This window comes from Brachionichthys hirsutus, unplaced genomic scaffold, assembly GCF_040956055.1.
Source record: "Brachionichthys hirsutus isolate HB-005 unplaced genomic scaffold, CSIRO-AGI_Bhir_v1 contig_1021, whole genome shotgun sequence".
NCBI lineage: Eukaryota > Metazoa > Chordata > Actinopteri > Lophiiformes > Brachionichthyidae > Brachionichthys > Brachionichthys hirsutus.
This window is the reverse complement of record NW_027180357.1, coordinates 69,336-94,094: the sequence shown is the minus strand read 5'-3', so window position 1 is coordinate 94,094 and position 24,759 is coordinate 69,336.

Sequence of the window (24,759 nt, the reverse complement as noted above, 5' to 3'; positions counted from 1 at the left end):
GACGCGTGTTGTTGGCTGTGAAATAGCGCCACATTCTAGTTTTCAGGGTGCGGTTGAATCTCTCCACGGTAGATGCCTTCAAATCACTAGCTACAGTAAAATGCACGACCTTGTTTTTTTTCATGAGAGCTTTAAAGCTATGATTCAAAAATTCTTTGCCCGCATCAGTTTGTAACTTTTTAGGAGTCTGACTCTCTCTGAAAACCGATTCAAACGCCCCGACCACCTCACCGGCAGATTTTGATTTCAATACTCGTGCATAGGCCTTTTTTGAAAAGACGTCTATGACCGTCAACAGATATTTGAATCCGTCGTTATATTCAGCCAACGCTTGCATATCGCAAAGATCAGCTTGAAATTGGTTCAACGGTCTAAAAACTAATACTTTATTTCTAGGAAAATGGACCCTCGCTGGTTTATGTAAAGTGTATGTGTCCTGCTCGGTTAAAAACTCTTCTACATCCGCTTTCTTGACACGTTGACTCGCCTCATCTCGCACACCGCGGAGCAATCTCTCCACCCCGCCAAAACTCCCGGGATGAGATGGTGAATAGTATATATTTTTCAGGAGCCGTTTCTCCATCGAAGGTAATTTTTATTAATCCACACCCCACGTCTTTACACCAGTCTCCTCCGGGTCGAATGATAAAAAAACAAGTTTGATCCTCATTTTTTATTTACTCTGAGTAGCAAGAAGAAAACAACCATACACATGAGTAAGATATCATGTTTTATTAAAAAAAACATCACACAAGAAAAGAACTATACTTGATTACAAAGACTCTAAATGCTGAGTATAGAACATTAGGGTGTTTAATAAAAAAACATCATGCATATATATATATTTTATAAGAAAAAACAAGAAAGATCTAGAACTATACGTTGATTACAAAGACTCTAAATGCTGAGTATAGAAGATTAGGGTGTTTAATAAAAAACATCATGCATATATTTATAAGAAAAAACAAGAAAGATCTAGAACTATACGTTGATTACATTTCATTTACAATGACTCTAAATGTTGAATATAGAACATTTGGGTCAACGTTTTCGTACAGAGCATAATGCAGTCTCTCCACTTCTTGTAAAATATCCATCGCCATTTTTTGAATTTTTACACGATGAACGATGACATTGACAAACATAGCATAAACCGTTAGCACGTGAGCCGGTGTGATTTCAGCGTCACCCCATTTCTGTATAACTTCTCGAAAGATATCAGACACTCGATGCTCGTTTAATCCCAGCAATTGCTCTTGCATCTCTTTCCAGGAAGGCTTCGTCTCCACAGAGTAGACAATTTGAAAATATTTCTCCAACGCTCGAATCTTGACATTTTCACTCTTGTGGCCGCCAGTCAGTCTGGTTCTTACAAGTTCATCCAAAAGTTCTATCAGGCGATTCATGACAAAGACGTTATGGATAAATCCTGTCAGACGTGTCACACAGTTCCCCATGATGATGATGATCAGATGTGTTTCCAAAATTTAGAAACTTTCTGAATATGGGCAGTCTTCACCTTGGTATAGGAAGTCACGTCCTTGTAAATAGAGTCGATGGTTTCCGAGAGGTTGTCGGCTTCAGATATTTCGACCAGTAGAATCTTTACCACGGTTTCGACGCATTTGTCGTCTATCTTTATTCCACACAGACGGAGGAGCAGTTGGATGGCTTGAAGAGAACGGAGTGAGTAAACAGTCTTGAGCAAGGTCAGCGACTCGGCTTGGATGTAACCGTCCGGTGGATCAAGACAAGGATGTTGGTTCTGGCTCGGATGGTTGATTTTGCACCCGTTGCAGTTCTCTTCTTGATAACCATTAATAATTAGATTCAACACGTGAAGGATACCAGTTTTTATAGTGTCGAACACAACGGGGGTCAGCCATACGTCGACTTGCTCCATCTTCATCGCATACGTCTGGTAGATGGCCTTGCGTCTTGCTCTGCCCGTAAGCGGCAATTCTGCCACCACATACGGACGGTTTTCTACAGATACAAGATCCTCCAACGCCGGTGTTCCTGTCCCGCTGAAATAGATTGGAGTGTCTTCGTAAACCAGACTGTCTGGACCATCGGTAAATAACTCGTCCGAAGGCTTATGGATATATCCCACAATCCTGGCACGCTTAGTTGTTGGTGCCGTCGGGGCAGAGTTCTTCTCAGCCTGCATGATGAAATATATATTCCGAGTGTGTTTGGGCAGATGCTCTCTTGCGTCTTCCGATAGCCGTGTATGGAAGTCGGGTTGAATCAGAAAAATATAGAAAGTCAGAAGGTGGGCGGGGAGAAGGGGGATGTACTCGCAGAGCTGGTAGGCGTGGTTTAGAAAGTCAGAAGGGGGATGTACTCGCAGAGCTGGTAGGCGTGGTTTAGAAAGTAAGGCTCCGTTTAACTTCCAAAGTTTCTTTCCATTCACGACAACGTAGAAAGAGGTTGGAGATTTCTTGGCTTTTTTCCCTTGTTGCCTGCAACCACGAAGACAGGGGTATGGATAGCAGCTTCAGGAAGACCCCGCAATCCGAGAAGAAGGATTCGAGCGTGAAGGTCTCTTGATCTTCTTTTTTCTGAAAACTCACACGCATGAACCATTGACCGCTAGCCGTGTGCTTAGATATCCAAATAGCATTGTACAGGGTAGCTACTGTGTTGGAGGACAGCTTTGCACGCTTGGAGCTGGAAGCCATACGCGATGATCCACCTACGTCGACTCCTTCTCCGTCTTCTTCCCCTTCTCCTTCTCCATCTCCTCCTTCTTCACCCGCTCGCTGATCCAGATACTCTTGGGTCAAAGCCCTCAGCATTCCCCAGTCCGTGGAAGTCAGCGAGCTCAAACCGCTGAGACCGATGTTATCCGTTGAATCATCCGTCTGGTAGAGCATCAGTTCTCCGGTCTCGTACCGAAAGATGTACCCCCATCCTCCAGCGACGCCGTGAGGGCCCAAAGACCATTCTCCTTTTAAATCATGAGGCGGCTCTCTCTGGGTTCGACGCAGGAATCTCATAGTCTTCCGCGGGGCTTCCAACGCGTTGCTCGGCTGCTGACATACGGTCACTGGGGTCTCGCGAATAGGCACAACCGGAAACGACATCCTCAAAATCTTGTTGCCTTCTGAGTCAGGATCCGCTCGGCTTTATACTTTTTTACCCACGCTTACTCCTCCCCTTAAAAATCGCTTACTCCTCCCATCCATTAAATTTTTTTATAGTACTATTATTTTATACGATGTTAATTAATTATTAATTAATTATTATTTATTAAATAATATTTAATTAATATTTTATACGAGGCCAAAGGTCATTATTAATTTATTAATTTTTTTATATAAAATGTTTTATTAATTATTAATTTTCATATTGGGTCAAAGGTCAAATATTAGGTCAAAGGTCAAAGTCGTAAATCTTTTTTGACTAAAGGATGTACTCATCTTCTCTCTCACATCTTAATATCTGAACATTTAAATATGTGAACTAAAGTGCAATCACATTTGTAAATGAATGGCTGAAGCGCAGCAACACAAGATGGATGCCGGCCAGACGTGCTGAATCACTGAAGCTGCTTTATTTTACTTGCACTGTTAAACAAAACTCCGTTTCCTCCTATTGCTCGCATATCTCTGTCTCCTAGTTGCACTCTCTCTCTTTCTCTCTCACAACATATAAATAAGGAAAAACATTGCAATAAAATAATGCTAGGCGTTTGCTTTAGCCTGGGGAGTTCAGTTCACCGTTCGTTGTAACGATATCTGGCGCCATCTAGCGTTCAGAATGGGTATAATGTCTAGACCCCGAATATAACATGACCCGACTTTTTCAGCCTAATTTCAATGCAAAAAACATCGTGTTATATTCGGGCCAATACGGTAGTCTCCGCTCTTGGAAACTCCCTTGTAAACCACCTGTTTCTTGCTCTAAAAGAACCATTGTCTGTGTGCCTATAAAAGCAAGATGTTTTCACTCTTCTTGGCTTCAGTCGGTCAGCCGGTGTTCTGCTTGTCTAACTGAAGTCCCAAGGCCTTGGTAAAATAATTAAAGACCAATCTTACAATCTTCATGTGTCTCTATTATACATTTATTCAAAGTAACAGAAAACTGCCAACAACTGTATCCAGTAGATTTTAGTTACTTATACATATTGGACTACAGCACCGTCACAGGCAGCGCTACGCGCACACACACACACACACACACACACACACACACACAAAGTGCCCATGTACCTTCTAGACATGGAATGCTCTTCACATTCATTCAAGTAGAGTCCATGCTAAACATAACTCCCAGGAGCCGCTGGGATTATCAAGATTCAGTTGTCATTTGTGTTCTTGTAGTGATCTGCCGACAGAAAAGAAATAATGACGGGAAGGATGAAGGACAAGACCTCGGAGGGGTACTTGCATTCACATCTCCTCTAATCTCTAAATGCCTTCAATGTTGTGACTTCCTCTGAATCAAGTTGAAAGTTGTCTAAGCTTTGTGAAACTCTCCCTCTATTCCCCGTAGTCTTGTTCTCTTTCTCCCGCTGTTTGTCCCTCTTTCTCTTTCAGGTCCTTCTGTCCGTAGTGCTGCAGAACCTGGACCTGTGTCCCTCAACACTGATGTCCACATCGCTAGCATTAGCATTTTGTTTTTGTCTGCTCCTGCTCTGTCTCGCTATCACTTCCCATCCATCTCCTTGTTTTTGACTCGTCTCCGACCTGCCATTCTCTCTCTCTCTCTCTATCTCTCTCTCTCTCTCTCTCTCTCTCTCCCAGCATGAGCCTAGGTTCTGTCCAAGGTTTCTGCCCGTTAAAGGGAAGTTTTTCCTTGCCTCCGTTGCTCTTGTGGGTAAAGTTGGGTTCTGTGTTTCCCTGCAGGTCTTAACCTGCTAATCCTGTAAAGTGCCTTGAGATGACTTTATGTTGTGATCTGGCGCTATATAAATAAAACTGAATTGAATTGAAATTCTTGGTTGTGGACGTCAAAGCTGTCAGAAGTCCGCCGCATATTTTTAACAAGATGCACCCACTGGTGCTGTTAATTTGCCGGAATGGACATGCATCTGTGTGGTGGAGTAACTGTGTGTCAATTAAAATTTCAACTTGCAAATACTTTTGACTTCATTTGTGTCAGATCTTCACATTGAAATGTTTACAGGGTTTAACTGGGTTTATCGGGTGAGAAGCTCCGTCATCTGGGAGGGGCTGGGAGTAGAACCGCTGCTCCTCCGCGTTGAGAAGAGCCAGTTGAGGTGGCTGGCTGGGTCATCAATTCAGGATGCCTCCTGGACCCCTCTTTGGTGAGGTGCCCCCCGCGACCCCGCCCCGAAAATGGATGGATGGAACATACAACATTGAACTTTAAAACAAACACACTGATTTCGAAAAACACACTTTTATTTAGCAAGAAAACACATGAATAAAACCGAAATACAACTATTTTCACTTGTTTGTGTGTGTGTGTGTGTGTGTTGCAAGCATGTATGTATCTGTAAGTTCTTGTGTTTGTTTATGTGTCTATTTAAATATTTTGTTGCTCCCCCTCTTGGACGTCGTCTTCATTCTGCATTTTCGGCTCCCATCGTCCATTCCCTCCGGACAGGCGTTCGTACTGGCGGGCTGCTGCCCGCCACACACCCAAACGTGGGTGTGTGGGGGGGTGTGTGTGTGTGCGTGCGCATGTGTGGGTGCGTGTGGGTGGGTGTGTGCGTGTGCGTGTGTGTGGGCGTGGGTGTGTGTGTGTGTGTGGCACACAAACTCACTCACACGCAGCCTACAGTGTGTCTTGTTAAGACAAAACGAATGTTCAGCGCCCTTAAAGTCAGACTTACCTTTTAAGATGTCCAAATTGAAATGCAAAGCAAAAATCAGTGTGAATCCGGCTAGCACACATGGCGGATGGTCGTGCTCCTAACTAAGACCCATTCACAAGACGTGCCTCCGACGCATGCAACTTTCAGCCAATTGGGGGCCCTCACATACACGGATTAAAATGATCGGCGTCCCATTGTGGAACGACAAGCATGGAAGCTGATGGAGATGCGACTCGTTCTCAGGTGAGATACTTTACCAGTAATTACTGTTTATAGAAATGTTAATGACTGTTTAAAGAGGTAAATGCGAGCGTGCACGAAAAAAATACCAGCCCATTCGCGGATTAAACTAATCAGGGTCCCATTCAGAAGCGTCAAGAAATAGACAATAGAAGCTCGTAGAAAGGCGACTCATTCTCAGGTGAGATACTTGACCGGTAATGACCGTTCATAGAAATGTTAATGACTTCGCAGCTAGTCGCATCCGCTGCCAGCATCCCGTGGAAGGCGCCATGAAAGATAACTTTTAGGGGCTACTCTGTCGTGACGCGAGGCGATATATAAATCTTACCAACGCTGGGCCAGTTCCGCTGTGCTAAGCTCCAAGCGGCTCTTTCCTCGACCATTATTAACAGGAAAACGTTTACTGTACGTACTATATATTTTTATTTCTCAAACAAATGTTTAGTTCTGAAAAGGTTTTGATCTTTGGTTTCATTCTATAATACTGAAACAATCTATTTAGATTAATGCCTGCCTGTTAAACGTGTATAAAGTGTGCGGTGAGGGGTTTTACAGCCTTAAAACATTTATGTACATGTATAATAACTCAAAAAATAAATAAAGATTGCTACATTGCGGATTTCACTTATTGCGGGTTGTTTTTGGAACATAACCCCCGCGGGAAATGAGGGACTACTGTATTAGAAAATAATGGAACAGGACATTCGCCGCTAATACTCCAAAACACATAATGCAGTGGTCTTGTTTGGAAGTTTTTGATTATTAATATAAATTATTATTATTATAATGTTAAACCTTTCCGGTTCTGGTCTCTAAACCTTGGTTCGGGGAGACGTCTTCTCCAGGGCCGGAGGCAGCTCGTCCTCCGGGGTTAACCTCCCGACTTCTTCACGCTGGGGAAGTGGCTGAATTGCAGCAATGCAGGACGCCAGACGTGCTGAATTACTGAAGCTGCTTTATTTCCTTTGCACTCAGAACAAGACTCCTCTCTCACTCTCTCTCACTCTCTCATGCCCCAGCCCCACTCATCCACATCTCACAACAATAATTTTTATCCATGTATAGGAAAGTCAAGGGCCTCACGCACCAGGGACAGCAGAGCAAGAGGAGCAAGTGAATGTGCCCAGCTCCACCACTGGGGATGATTTTCTTCTGGCAGCCCAGCAGGTGAGATGTGACAAGCTTCAAAAAAGCTCAATCCTGTGACCTTAAAATAAGCTTGATACACTCGATTGCTCCTAGTTGGTTTAAAATTCATAGTTGTTCTTCCATTTTTCTACAATTCATAAATAACAGGATACACAAGTGAATATCCACCGAGGCCCAGTGGTACCAAGCACGCGTTTCGGCCTCATACCGAGACCAAGAATGATCTCTCGGTCCACACAATGTGACTGAGAGAAATAAGGTAAGAACATTCAGAAAATGTTTTCCGTTGCAATTATCAGTTGTAAGTAAACATTTCTTTTTCCATCTAAAGGCTCCAGAGGAAGATGGACACAATGAAGGTTCAAGAGACATAATGTTAATAAAAGTCTATTTGAAATTACTCATACTTTATTTGTCTCTGTTTTAAATGTGTCTGCAACGGCATGATAAGCTCAATTAAATGCGTTTACCCTATAGGTACACGCATTTTAGACTGCTCATCTTCCCCAAAAGGTTTCCTCTCACGTGAAAACACGCAAGGTTAGAGACTATTGTGGAATGTTCCGTTCTATAAGGGGGGGAAAGGTCATTAGACATAAACATTGAACCAGAACAGAAACAAACAGACATTGAACATCAAACTTTTATTAAAGAATAATATTAAACAGCAGAAGTAAACAAAATTCCCCTCCTTAATCATTGAGTTCCACAATGGGGACATCAGCTTCCACCTCGACTACATCTGGTTCTTCTGCCGGCCCGAGCTCCGGTACCGGTTGGACGGCTAACGCCAAGCGTCGCCTTCGCTCGCGCCTCAGCTCACGGGCCTGGAGCTGAATTTGCTTTTGCTGCCGCCTCATCTGTAGGCGTGCAGCACGAAGTCGATTAGTCACTTTTAAATAGTCTTTGCGCAGCTGCTCGCAAGACTGACATCTCCGGCGTTGGTGCCCAGCTACAGCTTGGTGTTCTGCAAAGTGATAAGTATTTCTTTAATATGCATCTGCACACAACAAATAAAAGATTCTGACATATACAAAGTGGGAGGGTGGAAAAATATGTGCGTGTTCTACCACACACACAGCACAGCGAGAAACAGAGGAATCTGCAGACATTGTGCTTATATATATATATATATTTCTGATCAGGCCATACCTCTGTCGTCATTCTCCTCGAGGTCGAAGGTCGACTCCATGGGGACAGCTGGTTCTGTAGTGCGTAGAGCTTTGAGTTTCCCTAAAATCACAGAGCATCTGACGCCCTGGAGAAACCCAGATTGCTCGTCGGCAGAGAGCTCTGTGTGAGTCAACATGTGTCTGTCCAGACGAGATGACGCCAATCCGCATCGCTCTATGGGACAAGCTTCTCTCCGGACGTCGACACTCAGGCTAGCAAGACGCACCAACAAACGTTTCTCATGGGGGTTCCTGATGCGGTGCGAGACACTTAAGTGTCGGCTCATAGTACAAACCACTTTTTTGCAAAATGGACAGACGTTATTGACCATATTCTCTGAGGGAAGGAAAAAGGGAACGTGTTATTGCACAGCTAAAAATATTATACTCTTCTTACCAGCGTATGTTCATGAGTAGCATCCTAAACAAAGATCTACAGGTCAAAAAAAACAACTGACATTGTGATCGAATAAATCAGAGATGTGTGTGCGCTGGTTGCATGCAAACCGAAGCCCAACGGTTTGAAGTTAAACTTACCTTTGAAGATTTTTGTGTTATTAAACAGGTTACACCACAAATATCAGCTTTACCGAATGACTATCAGCAATGAAAGAGCAGCGCTGCAAAATAAAATGAGCTAGCGGAAACGAAGCTGAACCGACAAAATGGTGAAGAAGGGACGCGTTTGCTGTGAAAGAAATGACACCCCTCCCCCCCATCGTTTCAACTTTCAGCCAAGCCAATCAGAGCAGCCCCCCCCCCTGAAAGCCTTATTTGCAGGTAGGTAACCAGAAACTTCCATTTCGTGGCCTTTTTTTGTGGAGAGAGTGCCAGAAATGTTCAGCGTCCGAATTTTCATCTGTTTTCGTTTTAAAAATGAATCGCCAACCAGAAGTCACTTCTGAGGTAAGGAGCATTATTTACCTTTTAATGTAGGATTTATAACTGTTCATTACTATTTAAATACGTAAGTGCGCGCGCCCGCGTGCGAACACTGGGAAGAAGAAAAAAGCAAACGGGACTTGATTAATTTTCGAAATCACTATTTATTTTTTTGAACATATAGCAAGAACCCCAGACCACAGGATCCCCGCAACGAGAGGAAGATCCTAACTTTCGCCAAGACGCCGATGCAGAGATTGAAGCGCCAGCCTCGGACGCGGAATCCGAGGCTGGCGTTGCAAGACCGGAGGTGCCGGGCTCCGCTGGCCGCATTCCAATGGGAAAAAAGAAAAAATCTTTGCATGAGTGTCCCATCTGTCATATTGCATATACTGATATTATTCAGCACTTGCGTAAGACAGAAACGGTCACCCATGAAAAAGAGCTTGTTTTGTTGGCCCAACTCGCCCATCGTCAGTAAGTATCGTGTTATGTGGTTAAAATCGTGATGTTAATAAGAATGCTTCATGTACACACCCAAATCGGAATAGCGCTTGTTCCACCGTCCGTCGGACGGTGGAACAAGCGCGATCCACCGGCCGTCGGACGCTGGAATAAGCGCACAGTGGATCGCAACTACCTCTTCTCCCCCTCCTCCCTGGATGCCTTTGCGGATTCTCTGCAGCGTAGGAATAATGAACACTCCTAAAACATGAACCGTTACAGTATGGCCCAATCTAGCTCGTTCCGATCACAATTCTATCCCGATCGATAAGTGTGTTTTACACAGAGTTACCATGGGGGCATCACAATATTTTTCGGGACAAGCCGTCCTTAACGCGCATGTCTGTGACGTCAACTACACGCGCTCGTGTTGTTGCCGGAAAATAGCTGAAGCATAGCAAGCTAAAAGCAAAGTGTTTACCAAGGAAGTCGCTGCGAATTCTTCTTCCACAATTTCCGGTCTTTTAGTTCAAACTGCGCATGTCAAAACATTAATTTTCGATCGAAAGTGTGCTGCATGAATACGCAAATTCTAATCAAATCTGATTTTTAGGGTCCATGAACACGGTGCATCCGATCACAATTTTACTCTGAACTCTGATCGTAATAAAGACATTTTGTGCATGTAAACGCACCTAGTGTCCCCTACTGGTCACATATTATATCACAATTACATATCGAGACAAGTATCGCCATGTGATATTTAACCCTGCAATTGATATATTTATAAATGTGTTTTATCGGATTTCCACAATCCTTGCATGCATTTTCATCCACTGAATGAATTACTTCCACATTTTCAGTTTCAAGGCCAAACTTGACTGCCCGGATGAGTCGTGTGGCTCGAAGAGGATCCAGCGGCTCGACAAGCACCTGCAACGGGTCCACAACATGGAGGTATGTATTACAACTTGGTCCCTCTGTGTTGAGTCAGGTCTAGATATTGATCTCACAACCTCGGTCCTGCATCTTTCACTTTTGCAGAAGGCAGACATTGCCATCCACATGAATGTGGCCAAAGGGAAATATACTGCAAGAGAGCTGGCACTCCTACGGGCGACCAACCCTAATCCTCCCATGGTGTCTCACCTTGATGAGCCGGATGCCAGCACGATTAGAGAGGGTGTGCGGAGGGTTATGGAGGAAAGAGTGGATGCAGGTCCACCCTCCCCACTAGGTAATGCATCAATTGAGTTATTGAATATTGGTTTTATTATTCTATTTGTATTGTTAAATTTGCATTGTTAGTTGTGGATGATTTATGTACCAAGGACTTTCAACGGAAACAAGACCACAAGGGCTTTTTAGAAATGCTCCTCTTAGACAGGATATTTGACTGTACTTGTACTGTAGTACATGCTACTGTGTGACTGTACTTGTACTGTAGTACAAGCTACTGTGTGACTGTACTTGTACTCTAACATTCTATCTAATAAATATATTCATTCATTCATGCAGGTCCACCCTCCCCGTTGGATGATGCAGGTCCAGCCTCTCCGCCAGTCGATAGCCCTCCCTCTGACACCGAAATGTCTGCGGTGACGGAGGAAGCTCCTTCGACCAGCCAGGCTGCCTGGTCCCCACACACAGGCTCTAGGCCACAGGCCGAGGGAGGGAGGATGCAGGCCTTGGCGACGACCCCTGTTGCCGGGTGCAGTGCCTGCGTGCGTCTGGCCGCAGAACTGAAGGTCACTAAGGCTAACTGCGTGCGTCTGGCCGCAGAGCAGAAAGTGACAACGGCGCTGCTGGAGCAGGAGAAGGCACGCAACAGGGAGCTGAAGGCTCTGCATTCGAGCGCAATTTCTTCGACTGTGAGTGTTGGTTTATTCCTCTGGTGTACATCTTATCTTAAATGTTGTCATTTTGGTTAAATGTTGTCATTAAGCGTGTTTTGGTTTTTTCTCCCCCAGCAAAGCTCACGGCTACGGTGACAAAACACTCATGTTATAATCGCAGTATCAGAATTCAACCAGAAGGATAGCGATGTGTTATTAATTTGGTGGTCCATTGTCAAAAGTTTAAGAATGAAGACTGTGCTAAACATTCTTTCCTCTTCAGAGACTTTGGTGGAGGAATTCCGGGCCCACACGGCGGGAGTCAATGCCAGTAGGAAGACCTTGGAGAACGCCAGGCAGCGGGCGAACCACGTGATCTCTTTCCTACAGTTCATGGCGGACTCCAACATTCCGAGCCAGAACCACCTCTTCCTGGCCAACCACGCCAGAGTTCGCAAGTAAGTGTGGCACAGTAAGAGAAGCGTCGCTGTAAGGTCGGGTAGAAGACATGACTATTTGTTTCTGTTCACTTTCTAGTTCTGTTGTGGATCTAAGGCAGAAAAGCCTTAAACCAACCACACAGAGGAGCTACCTCACGGATGTGGTGGCGTACATAAAATACGTCAAAAACATGTCTCCGGCGTGCGTCCGCCTCGGAGCTAAAGGATTAAATGCCCTTCAGGAGGAAGTGAAAGCCCGCCTGAGGGACATCAACAGGGATGTGGTGGGGCACCAGCTGAGTGTCAGGTGCGCTAAATCTGGTATGTTTAACATGCGACACCCGACATGAATGTGATTCATTAGGGCCGACAAATCTGAACAGTGACCAAAGTTTACCTGCTGAATCTTTTTTCAGTTTTAGGTCTCCTGTAGACTCTAAAGTGTTAACCGCATGCTTTGATCTTTCCCACAGCAGCACGTGGAGCCGGCGAGACGCACGACTGGTGTAAGAATGCAGTAAAATGCACCTGAACATCCGAGGCTAGCTACATCTCCTGCTATAAGAAATTCACATTTTATTTTTTTGTCCTACATGCAGATTGGTTCTATCCAGATGACGTTGCGCCCAAGACAAAAAAAACAAGACCTAGCCGGTAATATCCATCCAGAAAATCTGTTCCCGGGCAATTATTACTAGTAATTAATCATAACTTTTTTCTCATAAAGGCTCCGTGGAGGAAAAAGAAGACAGAGGGAGACAGTCTTCATCACATAATTTTGATTATTGTACATTTTATTTAAATTACTGTAAAATTTATTTATATTACTGTAAAGTTTATTTAAATTACTGTACATTTTAATTGTATTATGAGTCTGTGTATATATTAAAAGTTCTACTTGCAAATACGTGGACTTCATTTGTCTATAATATTAACGTTGAAATGGGATGGACTAAGAAGGTTATACATGCACATCAGGGAGACTACAGTTGAGACAAGTCAAACCGTATTCTCTGAGGTAAGAAAAATGAATAAAAAAGGGCAGAATGTGTTTTTGCTAAGTACATTAGGTCAAATAATTTATTTTATCCGAACGTGACTCATGAGTCCCTAACCGTAACCCGGAAATGGACGCGTAATTTGAGCCGCATGAAAGATGGAGACACGTAACCTGCGTGACCTCTTACAGGTCAATTTTTCAGCCAATCACAGCAGAAAATAGTAGGGAGACGCCATTTTGAGACTTGCGGTGGAGGGTCCGGACCTCGCGGAAGGACGAAAAAAAAAATATCAGCGAGAAAATGTTTTGTTGTCGTTTCAAGGTAAGGTCCATTATTTACCGTAACTGTCAATGCTTTTTTAAAGACAGAAGTTCGCGCGCCCGCTAAGTAAGTTAAACGGTAAAGATGACAGTAACGAACATGCGTTTTTTACGCTGCGGGGCGTGTCGAGGCAAGGCCGCGCTTATATACAGCCTGAAAAGAGAACTTATAGTTTGATGAACCGTATGACTGTATTAAAATAGCATCCATAAATTAATACGTGTTTGGGCCAGCCGATGCCTTTAATGCAGGGGTGTCCAAATCTGGGCTGAGGCGTGGCGTCAGGTGTGCCATGTAATTATATTTAGACCCCGCGAGGCAATATAAAATTCATATCAGCGTTGTGCGGTACTGAATGTTAATGTTTTGGTGAGTTTTGTTAATAAAGTAATAAAAAATTATAGTAGAATACAACATTCACCGCTAATACTGAAATTCCCATAATGATCTGCTCTTATGTTAAAACTTTATTATTCTAAATTATTATTCTTTTATTTGATCCCTGTATAGCGAACTGCAGAGCCAGAGACCTCAATGGCTCAGCAAGGGGAAGCCATCCAAACTGCCGTCCCTCAAAAGGAAGCGGTTAGAGAGAATGGTCCTGTCCTGGACATACAGGTATGATGCTGCATAAATGTAAATATGCTGAAAGCCATTAGAGCTCAATTAGTAAAACTGCAATATGTCTTCAAATTGAAACAGGTCAGAAATTCATACTGTGGTCCAACGCCGTATGTGTCCGATGAATCTTCAGATCGAACAGACGAAGACGAGGACGACGACTACTATTACTACAATATGGAAATTGAGGTGCAAATGACTCAAGGTTGGTAAGTGGATTGTCTCCATCCATGAGTAAATAATGTCATAGGAAACATTGTTCCATCAAAGCTGCACGCTGCGCACAATAACAAAATCCAGCCTGAAGTAAATCATCATTCCTTTTTTCACAGAACGGCTCCGTGGAAGAAAATGTGCTTATTTTTTTAGAATTTTTATTGCTATAGCTTTTCATTTATTAATAAAAGTGCAAATTGCAAATCCAATGACTTTTGTCTGATTTATACATTGCAATGTTTAACTGGGGGCAAAAAGAGAGATGGTTTAGACATGTCCAGAGGAGACCGGTCGGAGGGTGCTGAGGACGGAAAAGCCAGTGAACAGGGCTTGCACAGACGTGGACATGGAGACAAAAAGACTAATAATATGAAGTGTAAATAATGTTTATGAATCAAAGTATTCTGATTCTGAGATTGTGTCAATAGCAAGAATGTTAAGATTTTTTGAAATAAAAAAGGGAGGCCTCAAGTCGGATTCTAACACATGACCTCCGTGCTGCGGGGCAGACACTATGACCACTGTGCCGCCTGGTGTCAAGGGATACCAGAAAAGTACACACAGTAGCGTGTATTAGGGTACAAGTACAGTGTAAGTACACAAAATAGAATGTATTACAGTACAAGTACACACCGTGGGGTCACTTTCGGGGCACGCAGAAGGTCGTGCCCGGTGTCAACGGATAACTGACAGTACACACAATCACTCCCAGCACACGTGTCATGCGTTTCATGTGAACTTTGAGCAGGCCGGGTCAAAACGACACTTCCAGGCGGTCTGAGGTCAGCGGTGACCCGGAGGCCGGTTGGCACAGGGGGCCCCACTGCCTCATCTTGGTTTCCTATGGAGCGATTGGGCTGAAATTTTAGTATGTTATTCTACTCCTGAGGAAGACTAGGTCTGAGGTGGTTTGACCCCTCTCAGCCTTTTCGTTTGCCCGTGGCGGGGCTTTGCTCTTTCAACTTTTTCATCCCACAGGACCAGCTAAACTCGGCCCCCGTAGCTCCGACCGGGTTCAAAATTTCAGGGAGCCCCCGCCTAATGCCCCTGAACCAGATTACAGAGTTTGGTGGAGCTGGCCCTTTGCGAAGGGCCCTTCCCGTACTGGACGGGCCGGCGCCAGGCTTCATCACACATGACCCCTGTGGGGTCGGGCCCCCAGCTCCTATTCTGTGTGTTAAAGTGTATTCTTACAAACACTCATACTTCATTTGTGTATAACCAACTGTCTGTAATCTTGCTAGCATAGAATGGTTGTCCAGATTTTGTAGATCGTTCGTGCAGTACCGGACAGCTGTGGACGACCCATCCTGCATGTGTTCGACCTGTCCAGCCTTTGGATGACCCGCCCTGCTGTGGACCCCTCTTGCTGTTGAGAACCCGTCCAGCCTTGGAGTACCCGTGTAGTTCAATATTCTGTGTATTAAAGTTTATTCTTGCAAACATGTGTACTTCATTTGTGTATAACCAACTGTCTGTAATCTTGCAAGCACAGAATGGTTGTCCAGATTTTGTAGATTGTTCGTGCAGTACCAGACAGCTGTGGACGACCCGTCCTGCATGTGGACGACATGTCCAGCCTTTGGAGGACCCGTGCAGTTCAATATTCTGTGTATTAAAGTTTATTCTTGCAAACACGTGTACTTCATTTGTGTATAACCAACCATCTGTAATCTTGCTAGGATGTAATTATTGTCCAGATTATGGTTGGTAAGTCAAAGTGGTCGCAGGATTTTTACCCTGAAGGGCCCTGGTCCCAGATTTGTACCCTGCAGGGCACGTGTCGGAGAAAACTACCCCGCACGAAATATGACAATAATCCATATTTCTACTGTATGCAGTGACTCCACAATGCTTAGCTAACCCCCCCCCCCCCCGACCGTCAGCTGTTCGCGGGGACGTTGTCCCGAGGGACTGCGCTGGTTTGAAAATATCGTTTTTAATGTGCAAGTACTAGCGAGAACAGATAATGTACAAGATCGTCCTTAACGTGTACTTACGACCGCGGTATTACTGTATTTTTTTTGCTGTTGTGCCAATAAAAAATTATGATTTATGAATATGATCACGTCTCCCGCCTTCATGCATCCACGGCGCTACGATCAGTGTGAGCAGTTGGATCCACCTTATTTACATCAAGGAAATGAGTTAACATATTTTCAATAAAAAAATATTCAAAGTACAGTACAGATGTATTCATAACACGCACGGCGCAACAAGTATTTATGTATTTATTTCCCGTTTTTATGGAAACTAGTTACACATTGTCTACAATGTGTAACTAGTTTCCGTAAAAGCACCAAATGAAGATCAGCAGATAGATTATTAATAAAATCACATTAAACGGTTAGGGGAGTTAGTGTATAATAGTGCTCAATTGCACTTCCTGTGGCGAAGTTGAGTTAATATTTTCATAAAATTTCATTTAAAAAAAATAATGATTCCAATTAGTTAGCATGTTTTGGGTCTGATACTGCAAAGGGGTCTTACGGAGAACACGTGCTTCATATTCATTACTAATACGCATAATAACGTGTAAACAAAGATTCCTGAAAAAGGCCAGACTCAAATGACCCCTGGTGGACCGAATCAGCCACTGTTTTTAAAAGGTGGAAAGTGTCCACAGGAGAAGTGCTCCACATAGACAATGAATGGAGGCAAAAGACACCATAGTCAATGTAGCGAAGTTGAAACACTTTTGGTGTAATTGGACGAGAAAAATAGCACTTTAGCGGTGCAAGTCCCTAACCCTCTAACCCGAACCCAACGGATTGAATGAAGCCGAGTGAACGCTGCCGCTGTTGTGCTGTGGAATGATCGTGTGGAGGGGGCCCAGGACACCAACGACGGTAGCCTGGGCCTTTAACTTCGCGCCTGTCGTTTTTGGATTTGGCATGAATGGGATAAATGGGGGTTTCAAAGCTATGTCTTGTGAGACTGTGCGCTTGTGCAGGTCCGGCTGGATGACAAAATTCTAGGAGCAAACAAACTTTTCTAAACCTGACCTGCCCGTGCCACAAGAGCAGCTTCCCCTCACAAACATGCCAACCTTTAATCCTTCCGAAAAAAAACTATTAACTCTCAAAAACTCCTTTTGGCACTCTGTTACACTTGACCTTTTAATACATAGGAAAAGACTGGGGCTTCAAAGCAGGTACAAAAACTCCTCAGACGACAGTGAATTCATTGCTTTTGCTGTCGGTGTGAAACTTAAGTTTTGAAGTACATTTGATTTTCTTATGGTTTAAAGCTGCATGTTACTCGCATGAGTGTGGAGTTTCCTTCTTTTAATTTATTTATTCATTCATTCTGATTTTCCTTTTATTCAGCATGTTACTAACATGAGTGTGACACGTGTGGAGCCCCCTCCTTTTTATTTTCTATTTACCGTATTTTCCGGTTTAAAAGTCGTGGTTTTTGTCATAGTTTGGTCGGGGGTGCGACTTATAAATCGGAGCGATTTATATATGTTTTTTTTTACAAAATCTGTGAGCACAGAGACGGTAGCCTACACATTTCTATAACAGGTGTTACAGGGAACTCTGTGACCCGTCAGAATCTGTCGCGGTTTCTGGAGGCTCATAGTTATCTGTCACACCTGTTATCTAAAAACACCAATTAGAAGGGCTGATTGAGAATGGCGCCGAAAAGAAAGTCATATTCCGCGGCTTACAAGCTTCAGATAGTGAAATATGGAGCCGAAAACGGCAATCGAGCAGCAGAAAGAAAGTTTGGAGTGAGCGAAAAACTTGTAAGGGACTGGCGAAAAGCGGAGGTTATGCTTACTGAAATGAAGAAAACAAAGAAAGCTAATCGCGGGCGACAAGCTAGGTGGCCACAGTTGGAGGAACGAGTTCACGCATGGGTGCTTGAACAACGTGCCTCTGGAAGAGGTTTGTCAACGGTGCAGTTGCGTCTCCGCGCCCAAGTGGTTGCCAGGGAAGTGAATATAAACGGCTTTGCGGGAGGACCTTCTTGGTGTTACCGCTTCATGCAACGCAAACGCCTCTCTATCAGAGCTAGGACGACACTGTCCCAAAAACTGCCAGCGGACTTCCAAGCCAAGGTTGACAGTTTCTGCGTGTTCATTGAAAAGCATGTAAGTGATCACAACGTGACACCGGATCATATTATTAACATGGACGAGGTCCCCCTCACTTTTGACATCCCCATGGGCCGAAGTGTTGCAGAGAAAGGGCAAAAAAGTGTGAATATCGTTACAACTGGTCATGAGAGATCACACTTCACAGTGGTGCTGGCGTGTTGTGGAGACGGATCAAAACTGCCACCGATGGTCATTTTCAAACGAAAAACCATGCCAAAAATCCAATCCTCCTCAGTTGAAATCGCCGTGAACGAGAAAGGGTGGATTGATCAAGAAATGATGAACTTGTGGCTTACAAAGTGCCACAATAAGCGACCGGATGGCTTCTTTAGAGCACGCAAAGCTCTGCTTGTGATGGATAGCATGAGAGCGCACATCACACCACAGTTAAAAAATAAATTAAATTTTTTCAACTCCATACCTGCCATCATCCCTGGAGGCTTAACCAAAATACTCCAGCCACTTGATATCTCCGTGAATAGGAGCTTTAAGTCAGTTTTGCGTAACCTGTGAGAGCAGTGGATGACGGATGGAGAGCACAGCTTCACGGCAACCGGGAGAATGCGCCATGCAACTTTCCTGGAAGTCATTGAATGGATCGACAAAGCATGGGCTTCAGTGACAACCGCAACCATCCTGTCGGGATTCAGAAAGGCTGGAATAATTGGAACTGCAACTGACGACGAGTCTGATGTAAGCGACGTAGAAGAGGAAGCGGCGTCTTGTCTACCTGCCGAGTTGGGGGAGTTGTTCAAAAGTGACACTGAGGATGAAGATTTCCTTGGATTTCGTGATTCGGAGTAAAACCTGATATTTTGGTAAACTTGTTAGCATGTTCTTTGTGCTATATGTTGTTTGGTGTTGGATTTTATCAAATAAATTTTCCCCAAAAATGCGACTTATCCTCCAGTGCGACCTATATATGGTATTTCTTCTTAATTATGCATTTTTTGGCTGGTGCGACCTACAATCCGGAGCGACGTATAATCCAAAAAATACGGTATTTAGATTTCTCTTTTTCATCATTACTTCTTTTTCTTCATTTTTCCATCTTTGGAGTTTCTTGGCCAATGTGAGAGCCTCCAGTCTTGCTAATAGACACACAACGGACGGCCATTCTTTTGATATATATATATATATATGTTTTAGTTGGGAGCCGCAATCACTAAATTCCTTTTAAAACCTTTATTAAAAATCTAAGGTATTAAAAATGGAATAATAAGGAATACATCATTTTAAAACCTTTAAGAGCAGGTCTTGAAATTGGTTTTGGAATCTTTATTAAAATAAGGCTCCCAAAATGACAATGTGTTAATGGGTAAAATATCAGGAATTTGTTATCCCCCTCCCCTCTGTGTTTTTTGTTTTTTTTTGTTCTTTGTGCACAACTGCCTTTGGTACATAGACCATGGCCTTTAGAAGGTATAGACGGCATAAGGGACAGAGCGCTGTCCCAGTCCAAGACACCATGGTGCCTCTCGGAGACCAAACATCGGACGATAAATTGGAGAAACGCTATTTTAAACTGTTGCAAGCTGTCCATCATGCTGAAATTATTGAAAAACATCAATTGACTGGCAAATGCCCAATCGGAATGGTGAGACGGGTTACAAAACTGTCCTCCTTCATCAAACCCTCCTCTGCTAATGAGGAAACTCGGGAAAGAGTTAGGCAAAACACCAATCGATGGATGCAGGAAATGACCATCCTTAAACAACATTGTGACAGGGTGATAGCACATGGTATTCGGGATCTCCCCCTGTTTAACCAACTAGCATTAGAGAAGGCTATTGCCTACGGCAAAGTGAGATATAGACATCGACTCACGACAACATCTATTGCAAGTTTAACGTCTCTGGTTAAGGAGTGGACAGATGCCTTGGAGACCAGATCCGAATCCTCTCTGAATTTGGTGGGTGGGGGGGACTGGCCGCGGTTGGAGTCCAGGTCGGGTTACTGGGGGGCCCTGGAGAGAGTGGGGACATCGGTCTGGGTAGATACCCGCAGCCCCATTCTTTACGAGTGGAGTTGAGCAAAGATGCTGTCCAAAACCATCATAGGCCTCGGTTTGACGCTTTAGGTATAGGGGGTCCAGTTTTCTTGCCCTTCTTTTAATCTAGGCACGATAGATGATTCAGCACCAGAGGTACAGCTTGACGAGAATACGGACGTTACACACATTGGAGCAGCTCCATCCAATGTGGTGGTATTCATGTCGGACTCCATCTCTTCCTCTTTGGGGGATGATGGCCCCATAAAGACAACAGGGGATGACCTGGAGGTCAGGGACAGTGATGGGAGTGTGTCTCACTCAGAGGGGACCTCCCCTGTCCCATTGAATACACATTCATCCCTCTCCTGGGGCAGTCTCCAAGATCCTCCGACTGGAACCAACCCGCCACCCAATGACCGCTAAAAAAATAAAACATTGGGCATTGGAAGTGAGGGAGCCGGTCTTGATATTGGGGGAATCTAACTTGTCCAGAATTCCCTCTCATGGCTATCCAGTGGTCCAAATTGACAGCTTTCCTGAAGGCCAAATACACCATCTGAAGGGTGTTCTGGAGAAGTTGAAGCCCCATGCCTCCACTCAAAGTGGTGCTCTCGGTGGGTCTCAATAACTGCCTGAGAGAAAACATGTTTGAGACCGTCAAAAAACAGTCCAACAGCTGGTTGCTTTGACGCAAAGGGTTTTTCCCACTGCGCAGGTCTTTGTGCCTTTGATCCAGCACTCAAACAGACTCCCAAGCACTGATAGAGCAGACCAATCTCTTTCCGGTGCAACAGTTTTGAACGTTGCATCTACTGGAGGCGCACCTCTTTAATGTAAGCCGTCATGACCCGGTGCATTGGACAGACAGGACGGCATCTGGTATCTTGGACTCATGGATGAGACACCTAAACTAACAGTGGGGGGACCGACATCGCACACCCCCACACATTCTAATATACCGTATTTTTTGGATTATACGTCGCTCCGGATTGTAGGTCACACCAGCCAAAAAATGCATAATTAAGAAGAAAAAAACATATATAGGTCGCACTGGAGGATAAGTCGCATTTTTGGGGAAAATTTATTTGATAAAATCCAACACCAAACAACATATAGCACAAAGAACATGCTAACAAGTTTACCAAAATATCAGGTTTTACTCCGAATCACGAAATCCAAGGAAATCTTCATCCTCGGTGTCACTTTTGAACAGCTCCCCCAACTCGGCAGGTAGACAAGACGCCGCTTCCTCTTCTACGTCGCTTACATCAGACTCGTCGTCAGTTGCAGTTCCAATTATTCCAGCCTTTCTGAATCCCGACAGGATGGTTACGGTTGTCACTGAAGCCCATGCTTTGTCGATCCATTCAATGACTTCCAGGAAAGTTGCATGGCGCATTCTCCCGGTTGCCGTGAAGCTGTGCTCTCCATCCGTCATCCACTGCTCCCACAGGTTACGCAAAACTGACTTAAAGCTCCTATTCACGGAGATATCAAGTGGCTGGAGTATTTTGGTTAAGCCTCCAGGGATGATGGCAGGTATGGAGTTGAAAAATTGTAATTTATTTTTTAACTGTGGTGTGATGTGCGCTCTCATGCTATCCATCACAAGCAGAGCTTTGCGTGCTCTAAAGAAGCCATCCGGTCGCTTATTGTAGCACTTTGTAAGCCACAAGTTCATCATTTCTTGATCAATCCACCCTTTCTCGTTCACGGCGACTTCAACTGAGGAGGATTGGATTTTTGGCATGGTTTTTCGTTTGAAAATGACCATCGGTGGCAGTTTTGATCCGTCTCCACAACATGCCAGCACCACTGTGAAGTGTGATCTCTCATGACCAGTTGTAACGATATTCACACTTTTTTGCCCTTTCTCTGCAACACTTCGGCCCATGGGGATGTCAAAAGTGAGGGGGACCTCGTCCATGTTAATAATATGATCCGGTGTCACGTTGTGATCACTTACATGCTTTTCAATGAACGCGCGGAAACTGTCAACCTTGGCTTGGAAGTCCGCTGGCAGTTTTTGGGACAGTGTCGTCTTGCTCTGATAGAGAGGCGTTTGCTTTGCATGAAGCGGTAACACCAAGAAGGTCCTCCCGCAAAGCCGTTTATATTCACCTCCCTGGCAACCACCTGGGCGTGGAGACGCAACTGCACCGTTGACAAACCTCTCCCAGCAGCACGTTGTTCAAGCACCCATGCGTGAACTCGTTCCTCCAACTGCGGCCACCTAGCTTGTCGCCCGCGATTAGCTTTCTTTGTTTTCTTCATTTCAGTAAGCGTAACCTCCGCTTTTTGCCAGTCCCTTACAAGTTTTTCGCTCACTCCAAACTTTCTTACTGCTGCTCGATTGCCGTTTTCGGCTCCATATTTCACTATCTGAAGCTTGTAAGCCGCGGAATATGACTTTCTTTTCAGCGCCATTTTCAATCAGCCCTTCTAATTGGTGTTTTTAGATAACAGGTGTGACAGATAACTCTGAACCTCCAGAAACCGCGACAGATTCTGACGGGTCACAGAGTTCCCTGTAACACCTGTTATAGAAATGTGTAGGCTACTGTCTCTGCGCTCACAGATTTTGTAAAAAAAAGCATATATAAGTCGCTCCGATTTATAAGTCGCACCCCCGACCAAACTATGAAAAAAACCGCGACTTATAATCCGGAAAATACGGTAATTAATTTATCTCTCACTTATGAGTTGAATGAGGCAGAATACGCTCTTTTAGAGAAGGGCCTCTTTTTTTGTTCCGACGCCACTAAAGGTGGATAAAAATGAATTGAGGAGAGACCTACATGAATACCATAGACGTCTGAAATTATTGAACCATTTTAATCTAGAACCATCTTAATAGACAAGGGCTCAAATATAGTCATTTTGGATCGTTCCCAGTATCTCAGAGGCCTGGAGAGAGCTAAACGACGCGTCTCATTACAGGCCCCTGACGCACTCGGTACAGCTGGAGACACAGAAGGACATCAGGAGAATTGTGGCCCGCTTGTACGAGGAAAAATACATCTCGGCCAAACAAAAGTACCATCTGTTTGGTCCGGATCTCCCCCGACCACGGAAGTTCTATCTCCTCCCTAAAATCCACAAGGACCCTAATACTTGGACGGTCCCACACGAGATTCCTCCTGGCTGACCAATTGTGTCGGATTGCGGGAGTGAGTCATATGAAGTTGCAAAATTCATTGACTATTTTTTGAAACCCTTGTCTCATAAACATCCAAGCTATGTAAAAGATACATATGAATTTGTTAATACAATCCAAACAATGCATATGCCACCTGGAGCACACTCAGTTGGGTCTCAAATCAATACGGCAGATCTTTGAAAAATATCCAGATGCAACCAGACCGGATGCGGACCTCCCGTCACTCTTGGAACAAAGCGTGAGGATGTTCAGTTGGCCACAGGAGTACTCTTTAAAGCCTTGAGGGACAGAGGTTACAGCAGAACCTTTCTTCGGACGATTAAAGCGGAGGCGCAATGTGAACTTCTGAATAGATGGGATGATAGCACCAGAGTGGACAAAAATGAAAACATTGTCCCCCTGGTGACTTTTTTCTCCCCAGCCTCCGTCAAATTAAATACAGTTGCAAAAAACACTTTAAAAGCCTACAGGATGCTACAGACCTCTGACAGGATACCGAGTTACATCAGCGTTTAAACGGAACAAAAATTTGAGTGACTTATTGGTGCACGCCTCTTTGAAAACAATAAACATATAAAAACAACTAAACAATGCACACTTCCGATCCATAAGCTACATCAATAACCGTTACATGGACTCAGGGGCTCCTGTTTGGCAGAGGTTCCAGCTGGAGTCCTCAAACCTGGTCTATGTAGTCGAATGTAGTTTTTGCAAAAAAATATACGTAGGGCAGACAAAAAACCAACTGAAAGTCCGTCTGCAACAACATCTCAACCACGTGGATCAGCAGGATAAAGCAACAGAACTCTATGTGCATTTTAATTTACATGGGCGACAGAATCTGGTCGTTGCAGGCCTGGAGTCAGGAACAACTTGGTCGACAGCGCAGAGGATGGCAGCAGAAAGGCGTTGGATAAGGAAACTAAAAACCCAGGCGCCCAACGGATTGAATGAAGCCGAGTGAACGCTGCCGCTGTTGTGCTGTGGAATGATCATGTGGAGGGGGCCCAGGATACCATCGATGGTAGCCTGGGCCTTTAACTTCGAGCCTGTCATTTTTGGATTTGGCATGGATGGGATAAATGGGGTTTTCAAAGCTATGTCTTGTGAGCCTGTGCTCTTGTGCAGGTCCGGCTGGACGACAAAACTCTAAAACAAACAAACGTTTCTAACCCTAACCCGAACCCATTCTGGGTAACGGTGTACTTAGATAGCCGTAGCGACTTCCGTTGTAAACAAGCCATCGCTCGTCAAAACGGAGCTTTTATTGTTAGATTTTCTGAATTATCTCGATAATAAAGACGGTCCCTGTGTGTGTGTGTGTGTGTGTGTGTGTGTGTGTGTTGACTATACAGAAAACATAGTATTTATAGATTTGTCACAACTAAT